The sequence below is a fragment of the Leuresthes tenuis genome, unplaced genomic scaffold (genome assembly GCF_036924035.1).
Source record: "Leuresthes tenuis unplaced genomic scaffold, fLeuTen1.0.hap1 SCAF_69, whole genome shotgun sequence".
NCBI classification, from domain to species: Eukaryota; Metazoa; Chordata; class Actinopteri; order Atheriniformes; family Atherinopsidae; genus Leuresthes; species Leuresthes tenuis.
In genome coordinates, this window is record NW_027325423.1 from 180,623 (window position 1) to 197,815 (window position 17,193).

General features: G+C 41.8%; 1 non-coding gene across 1 annotated transcript; it reads left to right on the forward strand.

The window, feature by feature from the left end:
* The first annotated feature begins 16,709 nt into the window (after positions 1-16,709).
* Positions 16,710-16,899, forward strand: LOC140286029 (U2 spliceosomal RNA). Its single transcript, XR_011910939.1, has one exon. It is a non-coding gene; the product is annotated as a U2 spliceosomal RNA (small nuclear RNA).
* Positions 16,900-17,193: the final 294 nt, after the last annotated feature.

Sequence of the window (17,193 nt, forward strand, 5' to 3'; positions counted from 1 at the left end):
CACCTTCTTGCAGCCGAACAACTCCGCTCCCTCTTTTGATTGTGTACAGTCGGGTATTTTAACCTTTTCTTACCCGCTTTTTACCAACTATGATCGGACATTCACACCGTCTTACAGCGGAACACCTCCGCTCCCTCTTTTGATGGTGTATGTTCGGGCATTCGAACCTTTTCTTACCCGCTTTTACAAACCAGGGTCGGACTTTCACACCTTTTAGTAGCCGAACAACTCCGCTCCCGCCATTGATTGTGTACAGTCGGGTATTTTAACCTTTTCTTACCCGCTTTTTACCAACTATGGTCGGACATTCACACCGTCTTACAGCGGAACACCTCCTCTCCCGCTTATGATCATGTACGGTTTGATATTCGAAAATTTACTTTCTTGTTTTAAAGCAATTATTGATGGACATTCAAACCTTCTTTTTGATTGTGTATAGTCGGGCTTTCGAGCCTTTTCTTCCCGGTTTTTACAAACCATGGTGTGACTTTCACACCTTCTTGTAGCCAAACAACTCCGCTCCCGCTATTGATTGTGTACAGTCGGGTATTTTAACCTTTTCTTACCCGCTTTTTACCAACTATGGTCGGACATTCACACCGTCTTACAGCGGAACACCTCTGCTCCCGCTTTTGATGGTGTATAGTCGGGCTTTCGAACCTTTTCTTACCCGCTTTTTACAAACTATGGTGGGACATTCAAACCTTCTTGTATCCGAAAACCTCCGCTCTCTCTTTTGATCATACATTGTCGGACATTCGCACCTTTTCGTACCCGCTTTTTACAAACCATGGTCGGACTTTCACACCTTTTAGTAGCCGAACAACTCCGCTCCCGCTATTGATTGTGTACAGTCGGGTATTTTAACCTTTTCTTACCCGCTTTTTACCAACTATGGTTGGACATTCACACCTTCTTACAGCAGAACACCTCCGCTCCCTGTTTTGATTATGTATGGTTTGACATTCGCACCTTCTCTCACCCGCCTTTTACTATGGTCGGCCATTCACAGCTTCCTCTCCACCATACTTGTATGGTGGGATATTCACACCCACTTGCATCCGAAGACCTCTGCCCCAAATTTTGTTGATATTTAGTCGGACATTCGCACCTTACCTGCTTTTGGCAAACTATGGCCTTCTTGCAGCCAAACACCTCTGATCTCGCTTTTGATGATGTAAGGTTGGGCATTCAGACCTTGCTTCACCTGCTTTTCACCAAATATAGTCGGACATTCACACCTTCTTGCAGCCGAACACTTCCGCTCCACCTTTTAGTGTTCTATCACACCTTTTTTTCACCGCATTTTATACATTATGGTTGGAAATTTTCAACCACTCTCATCCGAAGACCTCTCCTCCCGCTTTTGTTAATATATTTGAACTTTAGTCGGACATTCAAACCTTCTTGCAGCTGAACCACCTCCGCTCCCTGTTTTGATCATATATGGTCTGGCAATACTACCTTTTCTTACCCGTTTGTGAGTAATTCTCACCCTTTCTCATCAGCTTTTTGCAAATTATGCTCTGACATTCACACCTACTTGCAGTCGAACAGCTCTGCTCCCGCTTTTGATTATGTATGGTTGGATATTCGAACCTTTTCTTAACTGCTTTTTACAAACTTTGGTTGGACGTTCACACCTTCTTGTAGCCGAACACATGCACTCCTGCTTTTGATGATGTATGGTTGGGCATTCGCACCTTTTTTTTACCCATTTTTCAGGTATTATGGGTGGACATTCACACCTTCTTGCAGCTGAACACCTCCTCTCCCACTTATGATCATGTGTGGTTTGATTTTCGAAAATTTTCTTTCATGTTTTCTAGCAATTATTGATGGACATTTAGACCTTCTTGCAGCTGAACACCACCTCTCCCGATTTTGATTATGTATGGACCGGCATTTTTACCTTTTCTAACACATTTTTCAGCAATTATGGTTGGAGATTCACACCTACTCACAGCCGAACAACTCCGCTACTGCATTTGATGGTGTATAGTCGGGCATTCTCACCCTTTCTCATCAGCTTTTTGCAAATTATGATCTGACATTCACACCTACTTGCAGTCGAACAGCTCTGCTCCCGCTTTTGATTATGTATGGTTGGATATTCGAACCTTTTCTTAACTGCTTTTTACAAACTTTGGTTGCACGTTCACACCTTCTTGTAGCCGAACACATGCACTCCTGCTTTTGATGATGTATGGTTGGGCATTCGCACCTTTTTTTTACCCATTTTTCAGGTATTATGGGTGGACATTCACACCTTCTTGCAGTTGAACACCTCCTCTCCCACTTATGATCATGTGCGGTTTGATTTTCGAAAATTTTCTTTCATGTTTTCTAGCAATTATTGATGGACATTTAGACCTTCTTGCAGCTGAACACCACCTCTCCCGATTTTGATGATGTATGGACCGGCATTTTTACCTTTTCTAACACATTTTTCAGCAATTATGGTTGGAGATTCACACCTACTCACAGCCGAACAACTCCGCTACCGCATTTGATGGTGTATAGTCGGGCATTCTCACCCTTTCTCATCAGCTTTTTGCAAATTATGATCTGACATTCACACCTACTTCCAGTCGAACAGCTCTGCTCCCGCTTTTGATTATGTTTGGTTAGATATTCTAACCTTTTCTTAACTGCTTTTTACAAACTTTGGTCGGACGTTCACAATATCTTGCAGCCGAACACCTCCGCTTCCGCTTTTGATGGTGTATGGTTGGGCATTCGCACCTTTTTTTTACCCATTTTTCAGGTATTATGGGTGGACATTCACACCTTCTTGCAGTTGAACACCTCCTCTCCCACTTATGATCATGTGCGGTTTGATTTTCGAAAATTTGCTTTCATGTTTTCTAGCAATTATTGATGGACATTTAGACCTTCTTGCAGCTGAACACCACCTCTCCCGATTTTGATGATGTATGGACCGGCATTTTTACCTTTTGTAACACATTTTTCAGCAATTATGGTTGGAGATTCACACCTACTCACAGCCGAACAACTCCGCTACCGCATTTGATGGTGTATAGTCGGGCATTCTCACCCTTTCTCATCAGCTTTTTGCAAATTATGATCTGACATTCACACCTACTTCCAGTCGAACAGCTCTGCTCCCGCTTTTGATTATGTTTGGTTAGATATTCGAACCTTTTCTTAACTGCTTTTTACAAACTTTGGTCGGACGTTCACAATATCTTGCAGCCGAACACCTCCGCTTCCGCTTTTGATGGTGTATATTCGGGCATACGAACCTTTTCTTACCCGCTTTTTACAAACCAAGGTCGGACTTTCACACCTTCTCTTAGCTGAACAACTCCGCTCCCTCTTTTGATTTTGTACAGTCGGGTAATTTAACCTTTTCTTACCCGCTTTTTACCATCTATGATCGGACATTCACACCGTCTTACAGCGGAACACCTCCGCTCCCTCTTTTGATGATGTATGGTTAGGCATTCGCACCTTTTTTTTTACCCATTTTTGAGGAATTATGGGTGGACATTCACACCTTCTTGCAGCTGAACACCTCCTCTCCCACTTATGATCATGTGCGGTTGGATATTCGAAATTTTTTCTAGCAATTATTGATGGACATTCAGCTGAACAACTCCGCTCCCTCTTTTGATGGTGTATATTTTGGCATTCGAACCTTTTCTTACCCGCTTTTTACAAACCATGGTCGGACTTTCACACCTTTTAGTAGCCAAACAACTCCGCTCCCTCTATTGATTGTGTACAGTCGGGTATTTTAACCTTTTCTTACCCGCTTTTTACCAATTATGGTCGGACATTCACACCTTCTTTCGGCGGAACACCTCCGCTCCCTGTTTTGATCATTTATGGTCTGGCAATACTACCTTTTCTTACCCGTTTTTAGGTAATTATGGCTGGACATTCACAGCTTCTTGCAGCCGAACACCTCTTCTCCCGCTTTTGATGATGAATTGTCCGGCATTCTTACCTTTTCTAACACATTTTTCAGCAATTATTGTCGGTCAATTCACACCTTTCTCATCAGCTTTTTGCAAATTATGATCTGACATTCACACCTACTTGCAGCCGAACACCTCGGCTTCCGCTTTTGATGGTGTATATTTTGGCATTCGAACCTTTTCTTACCCGCTTTTTACAAACCATGGTCGGACTTTCACATCTTCTTTTAGCCGAACAACTCCGCTCCTGCTATTGATTGTGTAGAGTCGGGTAATTTAACCTTTTCTTACCCGCTTTTTACCAACTATGGTCGGACATTCACACCTTCTTACAGCGAAACACCTCCGCTCCCTCTTTTGATTGTGTATGTTCGGGCATTCGAACCTTTTCTTACCCGCCTTTTACAAACTATGGTCGGACATTCAAACCTTCTTGTGGCCGAACACATCCACTTCTGCTTTTGATGATGTATAGTTGGGCATTCATACCTTTTCTTACCCATTTTTCAGTAATTATTGGTGGACATTCAGACCTTCTTGCAGCTGAATACCTCCGCTCCCGCTTTTGATGGTGTATAGTCGGGCTTTGGAGGCTTTTCTTCAACGGTGTTTACAAATTATGGTTGGAAATTCAGACCTTGCAGCCTAAAATCTCCGCTCCCTCTTTTGATCATACATTGTCGGGCATTCGCACCTTGTCTTACCCGCGTTTTACAAACCATGGTCGGACTTTCACACCTTCTTGTAGCCGAACAACTCCGCTCCCGCTATTGATTGTGTACAGTCGGGTTTTTTAACCTTTTCTTACCCACTTTTTACCAACTACGGTCGGACATTCACACCTTCTTATGGCGGAACACCTCCGCTGCCTCTTTTGATGGTGTATGTTCGGGCATTTGAACCTTTTCTTACCCGCTTTTTACAAACTATGGTCGGACATTCAAACCTTCTTGCAGCTGAACACCTCCTCTCCCACTTATGATCATGTTGGGTTGGATATTCGAAAAAATTTTTTCATGTTTTCTCGCAATTATTGATGGACATTCAGACCTTCTTGCAGCTGAACACCTCCGCTCCCTATTTTGATGGTGTATATTTTGGCATTCAAACCTTTTCTTACCCGCTTTTTACAAACCATGGTCGGACTTTCACACCTTTTAGTAGCCAAACAACTCCGCTCCCGCTATTGATTGTGTACAGTCGGGTATTTTAACCTTTTCTTACCCGCTTTTTACCAATTATGGTCGGACATTCACACCTTCTTTCAGCGGAACACCTCCGCTCCCTGTTTTGATAATTTATGGTCTGTTAATACTACCTTTTCTTACCCGTTTTTAGGTAATTATGGCTGGACATTCACAGCTTCTTGCAGCCGAACACCTCTTCTCCCGCTTTTGATGATGAATGGTCCGGCATTCTTACCTTTTCTAACACATTTTTCAGCAATTATTGTCGGTCATTCACACCTTTCTCATCAGCTTTTTGCAAATTATGATCTGACATTCACACCTACTTGCAGCCGAACACCTCGGCTTCCGCTTTTGATGGTGTATATTTTGGCATTCGAACCTTTTCTTACCCGCTTTTTACAAACCATGGTCGGACTTTCACACCTTCTTTTAGCCGAATAACTCCGCTCCCGCTATTGATTGTGTAGAGTCGGGTATTTTAACCTTTTCTTACCCGCTTTTTACCAACTATGGTCAGACATTCACACCTTCTTACAGCGGAACACCTCCGCTCCCTCTTTTGATGGTGTATGTTCTGGCATTCGAACCTTTTCTTACCGACTTTTTACAAACTATGCTCGGACATTCACACCTTCTTGCAGCGAAACACCTCCGCTCCCTCTTTTGATTGTGTATGTTCGGGCATTCAAACCTTTTCTTACCCGCCTTTTACAAACTATGGTCGGACATTCAAACCTTCTTGTGGCCGAATACATCCACTTCTGCTTTTTATGATATATAGTTGGGCATTCACACCTTTTCTTACCCATTTTTCAGTAATTATTGGTGGACATTCAGACCTTCTTGCAGCTGAACACCTCTGCTCCCGCTTTTGATGGTGTATAGTCGGGCTTTCGAGGCTTTTCTTCAACGGTGTTTACAAATAATTGTTGGAAATTCAGACCTTGCAGCCGAACACCTCCGCTCCCTCTTTTGATCATACATTGTCGGGCATTCGCACCTTGTCTTACCCGCGTTTTACAAACCATGGTCGGACTTTCACACCTTCTTGTAGCCGAACAACTCCGCTCCCGCTATTGATTGTGTACAGTCGGGTATTTTAACCTTTTCTTACCCGCTTTTTACCAATTATGGTCGGACATTCACACCGTCTTACAGCGGAACACCTCCGCTCCCTCTTTTGATGGTGTATGTTCGGGCATTCGAACTTTTTCTTACCCACTTTTTACAAACTATGGTCGGACATTCAAACCTTCTTGTAGCAGAACACATCCACTTCTTCTTTTGATGATGTATGGTTGGGCATTCGCACCTTTTCTTACCCATTTTTCAGGAATTATGGGTGGACATTCACACCTACTTGCAGTCGAACAGCTCTGCTCCCACTTTTGATTGTTTGGTTGGATATTCGAACCTTTTCTTAACTGCTTTTTACAAACTTTGGTCGGACATTCACACCTTCTTGCAGCCGAACACCTCCGCTTCCGCTTTTGATGGTATATATTCGGGCATTCGAACCTTTTCTTACCCGCTTTTTACCAACTATGGTCGGACATTCACACCATCTTACAGCGGAACACCTCCGCTCCCTCTTTTGATGGTGTATGTTCGGGCATTCGCACCTTTTCTTACCTGCTTTTTACAAACTTTGGTCGGACGTTCACACCTTCTTGCAGCCGAACACCTCCGCTTCCGCTTTTGATGGTATATATTCGGGCATTCGAACCTTTTTTTACCCGCTTTTTACCAACTATGGTCGGACATTCGCACCATCTTACAGCGGAACACCTCTACTCCCGCTTTTGATGATGAATGGTCTGGCATTCTTACCTTTTCTAACACATTTTTCAGCAATTATTGTCGGTCATTCACACCGTCATTGGAGACGTCCTTTGAGTGAAGGAATATATTTCCCCATTCCAAGTCTGAGAATGGGAAACAGTAGTGAAAAAATATGTGCGCCTACTTTATTGGCTGTGTCGCTCACTCCAGAGCAATTCGATTTTTTTAATGTTTGTGGTGCTCGCCCTCTCATTTCCTTGGCCAAACCTACACACTGGCATTGACAAGGTGTGGGAGAGTTTGTTGCTACATGTCAGAAAGAAACAGATTGGACCGTTTCACCTGCTGATCCAAATTTGATGTTTTCTGAACGATTGTCAGCATACAAAAAACATTTTTGAGTACAATGCATTGTCAAAGAACTGTGGAATTAATTCCTACCACAGAATCACATTTTTCAGCAACTTTTGTTGGTCATTCACACCTTTCTCATCAGCTTTTTGCAAATTATGATCTGACATTCACACCTACTTGCAGCCGAACACCTCGGCTTCCGCTTTTGATGGTGTATATTTTGGCATTCGAACCTTTTCTTACCCGCTTTTTACAAACCATGGTCGGACTTTCACACCTTCTTTTAGCCGAACAACTCCGCTCCCGCTATTGATTGTGTAGAGTCGGGTATTTTAACCTTTTCTTACCCGCTTTTTACCAACTATGGTCGGACATTCACACCTTCAACATGCCCTTCAATGTCCACAATTTTGGCGTCACGAACAGGATCCCTCGACTGGTGTCTCTGGACCGGACCGCAGTGCATGGCCAGCCTGGACTGAATGAGCTGTTCCAGCCTCATACCTCCAAGGCCTTTTCTGAGAGAGAGGACTGGCAGGTCCTTTTCCTGAATATCAGCACTGGGATCATTTTTTAAATATGATAGTCTGAGACGATAGGACTGCTTTTTAGTTTTTATTTGAATAAAAGAGGGTTTCCCGGTTGTGTCATTAGTGAGACAGAGATTTCATGGGTAAGTGAAACTTTTGAAGCAGTCCGAAGAAGTGTGAAGTACTCCGAAGAAGTGTGAGTACAGATTAAAGGTCCTCATTGGAGACGTCCTTTGAGTGAAGGAATATATTTCCCCATTCCAAGTCTGAGAATGGGAAACAGTAGGTCTCAGACTTTTGACCCTACCGGGGGACCTAAGCATGTTGAAATGAAAAAGAAATATGGTCCAGAGGTTTTCCACCTGAAGGTTCTTTTAGTATGTTAGAAATAAGAAAATTAGAAGAAAGGTTTTGCAAATATGAGAAAGAGATGAAGCAAAAAAAAGAAAATTAAGTTTAAATAAGAAGTAAGAAAGGTATAGAATGTTGGAAAAAATAAAGTGTATTAAGAGAAAGAAAGGAAAATGTTAAACAAATGCCATGACGGAATGATGATAATAATTTAGTATGTGGACGAAAACATAATTCAGCTCTGATTAAGACTGAATCTTCTTTTAAACCACCACCATATTCCACTGATAACACTTTTTCTCCTTCTGCACCTCTTTACCCCACCCTGAGCGCTCTCGCTGTGCCGGATCCAGACCTGGACTCCTGCCCTCCACGACGCCTGCAACAACAACAGCCAGCCCTGCCACAAGCCTCTGGCTCTCGGGAAGAAGGGACTTCTTCCATCCTCCCTCGGGAAGAAATTCCATCATTCTCACAACATCAGTTACATAGGTCTGATGATGAGGAAAAGGAAGACGTTTGGTTCTCCAGCGTACCTGCCCAAGAACTTTTAACGCAAGTGACAAAAATCCTTTACCCACAATCTGGACTTCAGAGATCTAAACGTGAGAAAAAACAAAACCAGATTCAAACCATGCCTATGGTTAAAGTTGCAGTTCCCACTGGACCATTACTGGTTTATCGACCCTGGACTGAGACTGACATCATGGAAGCATAACAATGCTTACCAGATCCAGAGATTTCTGGACCCCATTTTGCTGACGAGTTGCGAGATTTCTGCGCACAATTCTGCCCGACCGGGGTTGAATTGCGTCGCATATTGGCAAAAAAGTTCAAACTGACCGACCTCTGCAAAATAGAGGCCAGTATGCTACAACTGGATTTGCGACCTACCAACAGTGAACGAGGACATAATGATAATGCTCAATATTAAGCAGCCATCCAAAGACTGTGTCAAGCCATCACCACTCAATTTCCAACCAAAATCAATATGTCCCACATTTACACCTGCAAACAGAAACCCAATGAAGGGACTGATGATTTTGTACACCGCATCCTTGAGGAAGTCAGCAAGCACAGCGGTCATCAGAGACCAAGGGATTTGGGTAATGAATCAGGACCATGGGAGAGTATTGCATGCAATGCAATAATTAAAGGCCTCATGCCAGATGTCGCCACTGAAGTAAAGAACATTTACGTGGGATGGTGTGAGGGTCCTCGTTTGGCTGACGTTCGCCGATATGCTCGCCATGCTCATAACCAAGTTGAGACGCGTAAGACAACCAAAAGGGACAAGTGTGAAAAGGAGCTGCATTTGGCAGCCATGACCATGTATTACGCAGTTGGTGTAAACAGAGGACGAGGCCGAAGTTGAAGACGTGGACGTGTGGGAGAGGAGGTCGAAATGGGCCACGCCAGAGCTATGATCCGAATATTTGTTTTTACTGTGGCTGTGTCCACAGCTGAAAAGTGATGAAATTGGGCAAAAGGCTGACTGAGGGTGGGAGGCAGGTTCTGGACGTCACGCGACAGCGGAGCCTCCACTAATGGGTGATAGCACAAACACACTCACACATTTTTCCTGCTCTGTGTAGTGAAGAAACGCTTGCCGACTGTGATTCACGTAGTAAAGTTTTGCATGCTAGTTCCGTCCTAGAGCAAAGATATTTCTCTCAGAATATAGGAACTTATGTTCATCAGTAGTGACGTCAGGGGAGGTTGATTGTCCTCCAAAGTTAAGTGGAAACCACGTTTACTCTATGTCTGCATCAGGCCAGGTTGTGAAGGAGAAAATGACATCGCCCATTGCGTGTGTCACTCCCGATGGGCTCTCCTTCAAACACTCATTTTTGTTATCAGAGTTGTGTCCCATTAACCTGATGGGCTGTGATCTCATGTGTAAATTAGGCATTATTTTAACTTCTACACCAGAGGGTGTTAACGTTATGTTACAGCCTGACAAAGTTTTTACAGCAGTGCAGTTTGATTCATCTGCACTTACATATGCTTATGAGTGGAAACTTCCCAGCTCTCCTTTTTCACAACAACTAGTGGAAGAAGCAAAAGCGTTAGTTTCACCCCTTTCTGATTTCATGCAACCTGCTGATTTGCACTGAACATCACACATTTCTTTGGGGCCTGACAATGACTATGAGAAGAAGTGAAAAAATATGTGCGCCTACTTTATTGGCTGTGTCGCTCACTCCAGAGCAATTCGATTTTTTTAATGTTTGTGGTACTCGCCCTCACATTTCCTTGGCCAAACCTACACACTGGCATTGACAAGGTGTGGGAGAGTTTGTTGCTACATGTCAGAAAGAAACGGATTGGACCGTTTCACCTGCTGATTCAAATTTGATGTTTTCTGAACGATTGTCAGCATACAAAAAAACATTTTTGAGTACAATGCATTGTCAAAGAACTGTGGAATTAATTCCTACCACAGAATCACATTTTGAAGCATGTTTTTAATCTGAAAAAGATTTGTCTTCGATACCCATGTTGGCTGAAGTGCCCAATGATCTTTGGGCGAAGAGCAAATATGATGTGGGGTTGTTTATTGTTGAAACTAGATTAGAAATAGATAAATATGAAGGACAAAGCAGTTTGAACTTGGTTTGAGAGAAGGAATTAATTTTATTGCAAAATCCGAATTCATGCATAACTCGTCAAATAGATAGTGAAGTGTCGTTCGTGAGCGATTCGTTCGATATGAACAAATTTTTTATATGACTCGGGAGTAACGTGTTGTCTCAGTGAGTGATTCGTTCATTTTCATGCAGTACCCTTCCTCACCACATGGCAGGCGGCAGCTTCATAAGCTCAGTCAGCAGGACAGGAAACAGTATTGATTCGTTCATGACTCAACTCCTCGACTGACGGGTCCTCGCACAGGAAACAGTATTGATTAGTTTACGACTCAACTCCTTGGGTCTTCGTTCATTTGTCACGTTTTAAATTCTACGTTTCATTTGACAGGCTGAAGAGCAGTAGGCACAACAGTTCGTTCACAAACCGCATCGTTAATCTCATAGACTATTCTACCATCAACAACTTGGAAACCACAATCGACTCTCTAGATGCAGAAAAAGCATTTAATGGAGGGAACTGGAAATTTTTATTCGCAGCATAAAACAAATTCGGGTTTGGGTCACACTTCATCAACTGGATAAGGATATTATATAGCTCCCCAAATGCAAGTGTCAGGACAAATGATCAAACTTCTCCAAGCTTCAGTCTGCAGAGAGGTACAAGACAGGGTTGCTCACTTTCTCCCTCACTTTTTGCTATTTTCATCAAACCTTTAGCAGCTGCTATCAGACAAGATAGAAATATTAAAGGCATCCAACCCCAAAATATTGAGCATAAAATAAGTCTTTATGCTGATGATGTATTATTTTTCCTTCAGAACTCAGAGACGTCTCTCACTCACACGATCACACTCATAAATAAATTCTCGGCACTTTCTGACTACTCTATCAAATGGTCTAAGACCACAGTTCTGCCCATTAACTGTAGGGTCCAGAATATACCTGCGATCACTTTACAGTCAGGAAATATTAGATATTTAGGCATAAACATTTCCTCCAGGCTCTCAGAGCTAACAAAGCTAATTTATGTGCAATTATTAAAGACAGTAGAGGACAATCTCTCTCGTTGGAAGTCCTTACCTATATCACTTATGGGGAGAGTTACAACCATTAAAATGATGATACTACCAAAAGTTAACTATTTGTTCTCAATGATCCCCATAAAACCAACCTGCTACTTGGTTTAAGTCACTAGATTCATGCATCTCCAAATTTCTGTGGAAAAACAAACCACCACGTATTAGTTTAAAAACCCTACAGAAGACCAAGGACAGTGGTGGATTAGATTTACCTAATTTTCAGCACTATTCCTTAGCCAATAGGTTACAATATATATCAAAATGGTTTAAACCTTGTTGTTGTCACAGTTCCCAGAGACGTTGTAATCGTTGAGGATTCTATATTCACCCCCTCATTAGAGGCACGTGTTGCAGATTGATGACACTGAATCTTCTTCTCTGTTCATTGCTGGCATCATTCCCAGCATCGTAAGTGTTCGTGGCATTGTTAGCCTCTTCTTCTGGATCTTGATATCGAGCATCCTTTTGTATTTCTGGTTTGTAAGTCCTCTCTCTTCGTTCACCGGAGTCTTCGTCTCTTTGTCCTTGAGTTTTGTGATTTTTTCTTCTTTTGATGCCTTGACACAGTGTGACAGGTGATACCACGTGGGAGATCCTTTAACTTGGACTGCTGTCCCTGTGCTGCGAAATGGCTGTGCTGCTCAAATGGTCTCTCCTTCATCATATACACAGTTATTTATACATCACCTTCCACCATGAAGCGTTGTCCCTTTTTGTTTCTCTCTTTGTTCTTAAAATGCTGTTATGCATGTCTAAACCAATCCATTAAACTAGATCATTTTGGCAGTAAAGCGATCTACAATGTGCTTGGTCGCAAAGCTGCTCATCTGTGGTAAACAGCTCTTCAGAAAGGCATTCTTCAATTGATTTCACTAATTTTATGTAATAATTTTGTGATTTCCTACAAAACTACACTTCTTCTCCCATCTGTCTGAGTATTTAATATTGTCTGGGTCCCGTTAAAACATGTATTTTTCCCATCTAATTCCTTGTTTGCTTTAAAACAAGTATTCCCCATTTTCTATCCCTTCAGTAGCCAACCAGTTTGTATGGAGTACACTGGAGCAACTTGACTGATCAGTAAAACACTGCTTTTGTTGTCACCGCAAGGCTTCCCCCGTCGGTTGTTTCACTGAGACACTACTGAGTAACTACAACTCAACACAGTTTATACACATAACATTCATATACATACTAACAAACAAACAAACAATAATTTATCGCAATTTTCTCATCTCTGTTTGAACGTACACCCAGGTAAATATTCCTGTAGTCTTCTCATACCGACTATGGACCCATTCATTGTTTAACTTCACTGTTTTGCAAATCCTAATTGAATATTACACATTGACATTGAACTTTACTGGATAAGCAGGTCTTCATTGCATTCAGCAGCCTATATGTGAGCATCTATGTGTAAGCTGTTCTTCTTTGCATTTATCAGCAGCAAGCAATTCTTCACTGCACATGCATATGTAAATAGTAAAACAATTCCAATGTGTTAGCGAAACCTTCTATATCACAGTGGTTTCTAAGATCTATTTTAAGTTCTTTGCCATCAGTGAGATGACATAGTTTACAAAGTGTGTCAAATTATCACTGAAGATCTTTTCAGGAATTTCAAATCTAGAAATGAGTTATTTTACGCGTGATTTTGCTACTGAGAGTGCATCTGCTTGTGCACATGGAAATATTTCAGACCATTTGGTAAAAACCTCTGTTGTCACTGAGCAGAATCGTTTCCCTTAACATTAATTTAGTTCAATGAAATCTACACAATAATGAAATAATGAAATACAAACAAATATGTTGAAAAAGATAAACTGGCTTAGGGAATTATCTTCGTTTTGGTCTTAGATTGCCCTGTGGAATGTATTTTGCACATATTTGACCTGCTAGACAAAACTTTATTCATTTATTTATTCTAAAAAAAAAATTCAATAATTAGTAAAACCATATGCTGTAAAAACCTTGTTCATTATTGCTTCCATCCCTCCTGTTGAGACATGACATGGTCCGTGGCTCAATACTGCAGCATATTTAAACAAATTCTTTGGCAGTATGGTTTTCCTTCTGGTCATTCATACGAGTCTATTGTAGATGGCAATTGAATAACATCTAATAATGCTAAAATATTTGTAGTTTATACATTTAGCTGTGGATGTCAACATACCTGTTTTTCCAATGCTGTGTTAACACATGTACAGTTGAGAAGGCATACTGACTGTCAGTGTAAACGTTAACAACCTTTTTGTTATTTAATTTACAAGCTTCAGTTAAAGCTACCAATTCGACTGCTTGAACAGAGTAATTTTTTGGTAGTTGGTGTTTTAAGAAAACTTCAGTTTCTGTTACTACTGCAAATCCTGTAGCATTTGTGCCATCAGGGTTTTTTGCTTGACCTGTTGAATAAATATAGTTATTTCTGCATTTTCATAACGTATATCAGTTAAGTCTGGCCTGGGTAAAACACTGATGGTTATTTCTGACATGCAATCATAAGGCTTTCCATCTGTGGGGTAGGTAGCAGTGTGGATGGATTAAGTGTAGCACATCTCTCGACAACAAGGTGTGGCTGTGAAAGAAGAACTGTTATGTAGGAGAGATGTCTGCTAAAGATATTTTGTTAAGTAACCATATCACAGCCACTGCATGAGGTACCTTAAGTGTTAATGGGTGAAATAACACCATTATTGTTGATGCCTGCACTGCCAATGGCTTCTGGCCATTGATTCAAAAGTACGATCTCGTCCCTGTTTCCCCCTTTCAGTGGACACTTGCCCCTAATTACCGCAATTCAGCAGGGGGTCTTTCATTAGGAGTACTGGACTCCCCCGTGCACGGTTTCAGCTCCGACCCTGGAAAGCGGAAAAAACGTTGAGATCTGGTTTGAGGACCCAATTGTTGAGAAAAGTCTCTCAATGAGACTCAGAGTTGCTGGAGTCAGTTAATGCAAATGTTTAATCTTGCAGCAAGTTCAAGAATGTGTGTGTGAATGGGTGTATGTGTGCGAACGTGTGTGAGTTTGTGTATGTGAGAGTTTAATGAACCTGTTATCCACAGGCAGGTCTTAACTAGTATGGCACAGGTCCAGCCTGTCTCATCTTTTTTGGAAGGTCCAGCGCTCGGCCGTAACCCTTCTGTCTGTTTGGACTCTCACATACTTTCGGTTAATCATAGAAAAACGAGAACAAAACTTTTTAGCCCCTTAAATTCATAAAACAGACATGGTGCAGTTATTTCCATTCTAGAAAATAAGAGTAATCACCACCATTCCTATAAATTCTGGATATTCTAACAATCTGAATCTTTTTTAAATGTTCGATGAAGCCCTTTGCTGTTCTGTTTAGAGACTCAGCTGATCATAAACCAAGTTTTGCTCTTGAACCAAGCTTCTAAACTCTTCACCTTTTTCATTTCTCAGTTAGTATTCACTTTAAAACTGATTAAAAGAAAAATTAAATGAATGCCTATCAACAAATGTGGGATCTAAACTCTAGTGCTTTCTCTAAAATAATTTCCTTTCTCAATTCAGAAATGTGTGTGTGTAAGTCACAACACCCGTGACACCAAAACGGCTTTCTTTTCTCTCTTTTCTCTACACTCTGCACTGTGAGCACACACACCAAATCAGAAAGGCTTTTTTCTCTCTTTTCTACATTATGGACTGTGGGGACACAAAACCGCTCTCTCTCTTTTTTTTTTTGATTGTGTGCCAGGGCGTTGTCTCACGTATTAGATTATGCTTAAGATACGAATGGGTTTATCAGTCACATCAGAATCCATACATACTGATCCTCCCGTAATAAAATGGTCGGATCTTATCAAACACACTTTGTTTCTTGTGACAAGTCAGCGAAACAGCGTATACACGTCAAGACACTGAATCAAGTTTGCCAAAAGAACTCATAAGTTTGGCAGTATTGCTCTGCCGTCAGCAATCATACACCCATTTTATTTTCATGAGACATGTGCAGGCACCTGTTCATCTACTGTTCTATCACTATGAATTAGTTTATCTATTATCAATAAGGATCCTTCTACAACTACTATCAAAGTATGTCCGGACTTCTTATGTTGTCAGTTGCTATATATGAATAAGTGGGTTGCTACTGAAAAGCATTAAGCATGTCACACAGCCCAAACATATAACATTTCAGGACACTTACACAACACATTCAAATCAAACAGTCAGACAACATACAAGAACATATACCCCAGCCGGCATTGCTCCCTGCCTATTTTCCTACAACTCACTATGTGTGCGCACACCTTTATTCACAAACTCTTCAACTTATACTCTTTTACCGAAGCTGCTACAGCTCGATTGGCCAAATACCCTTAGATCCTATTTCGGTGAATTTGACATCTGCCTTGTATGTAACAGATTAGCGGTTTAGCAGTTTTAATTTAGTTTGAGTGAAGGAATTCATTTTATAGCAAAATCCGAAATCGTGAAGAACTCATGAAAGTAAGCTTATTCTCGGATTCCTGAAACTTTAGATTTGCTCTTTCTTTTACTGCAAAGTACAACGTTGAGCAGCACTAATGAGTTGTTTCTATTTTTGGCAGGCTTTACCTTTGCGGATGAAGCCCTTTCTGTCTGTGCAAAAGAAATCTTGTTACTGTGCAGAGTGACTTCTCTGAGTAGAGTCGCCTTACTTGTTGCGACTGTGCCGATGTTCGAAGCTGGAGTGCAAAGTTGTTGCTTGAATGGTGCTCGCTGGAGCGTGTGGTAGTGTAAAGTTATACCATTTAAAAGGGCTGAAGAGTGCTCAGTGCAGCGGGTGGGCGGAGGTGCAAAGTGACACTATGGCCATAAAAAGAACACCGCTACAAGTGCGCATTGTGCCAGGAAGGGCCCTCGGACGTGAACCAGTGGACAGTTATCGCTTCTCGGCCTTTTGGCTAAGATCAAGTGTAGTATCTGTTCTTATCAGTTTAATGTCTGATATGTCCTCTATGCGAGACTACATATTAAATGGATTTTTATCAATAGGAGTTGAAAAAGGAGCTTGCTCCGTTCACTCCAAGCATCGACCCGGTACTGCAGTGCCGCTGGGAACGGTGCGCTCTCCTCTGCTCTTGTGAAAAAGCAAACAGCGGTGCAGGATGGAAGTTTCAGGGAGCCTAAGATGAAACTTTCTTTTAATCTGCTGATAAAAGAGAGTGAATGCGAAGCAGACTTTAACACGGCTCTGGGAGCGAGCCGAGTGCGGGCTAACCGGGAGAATTGCTTGAAAGAAACGCGACACCGAATGAGCAGTCAGATCAAAGCCTCAATACGGTGTTCCCGTGTTGTTTGTGGCTGCCTTGTCTTTTGCACAGAGTAAAAGACAAGGCAGCCATCGAATAGGGCCCGATTGTTCCTA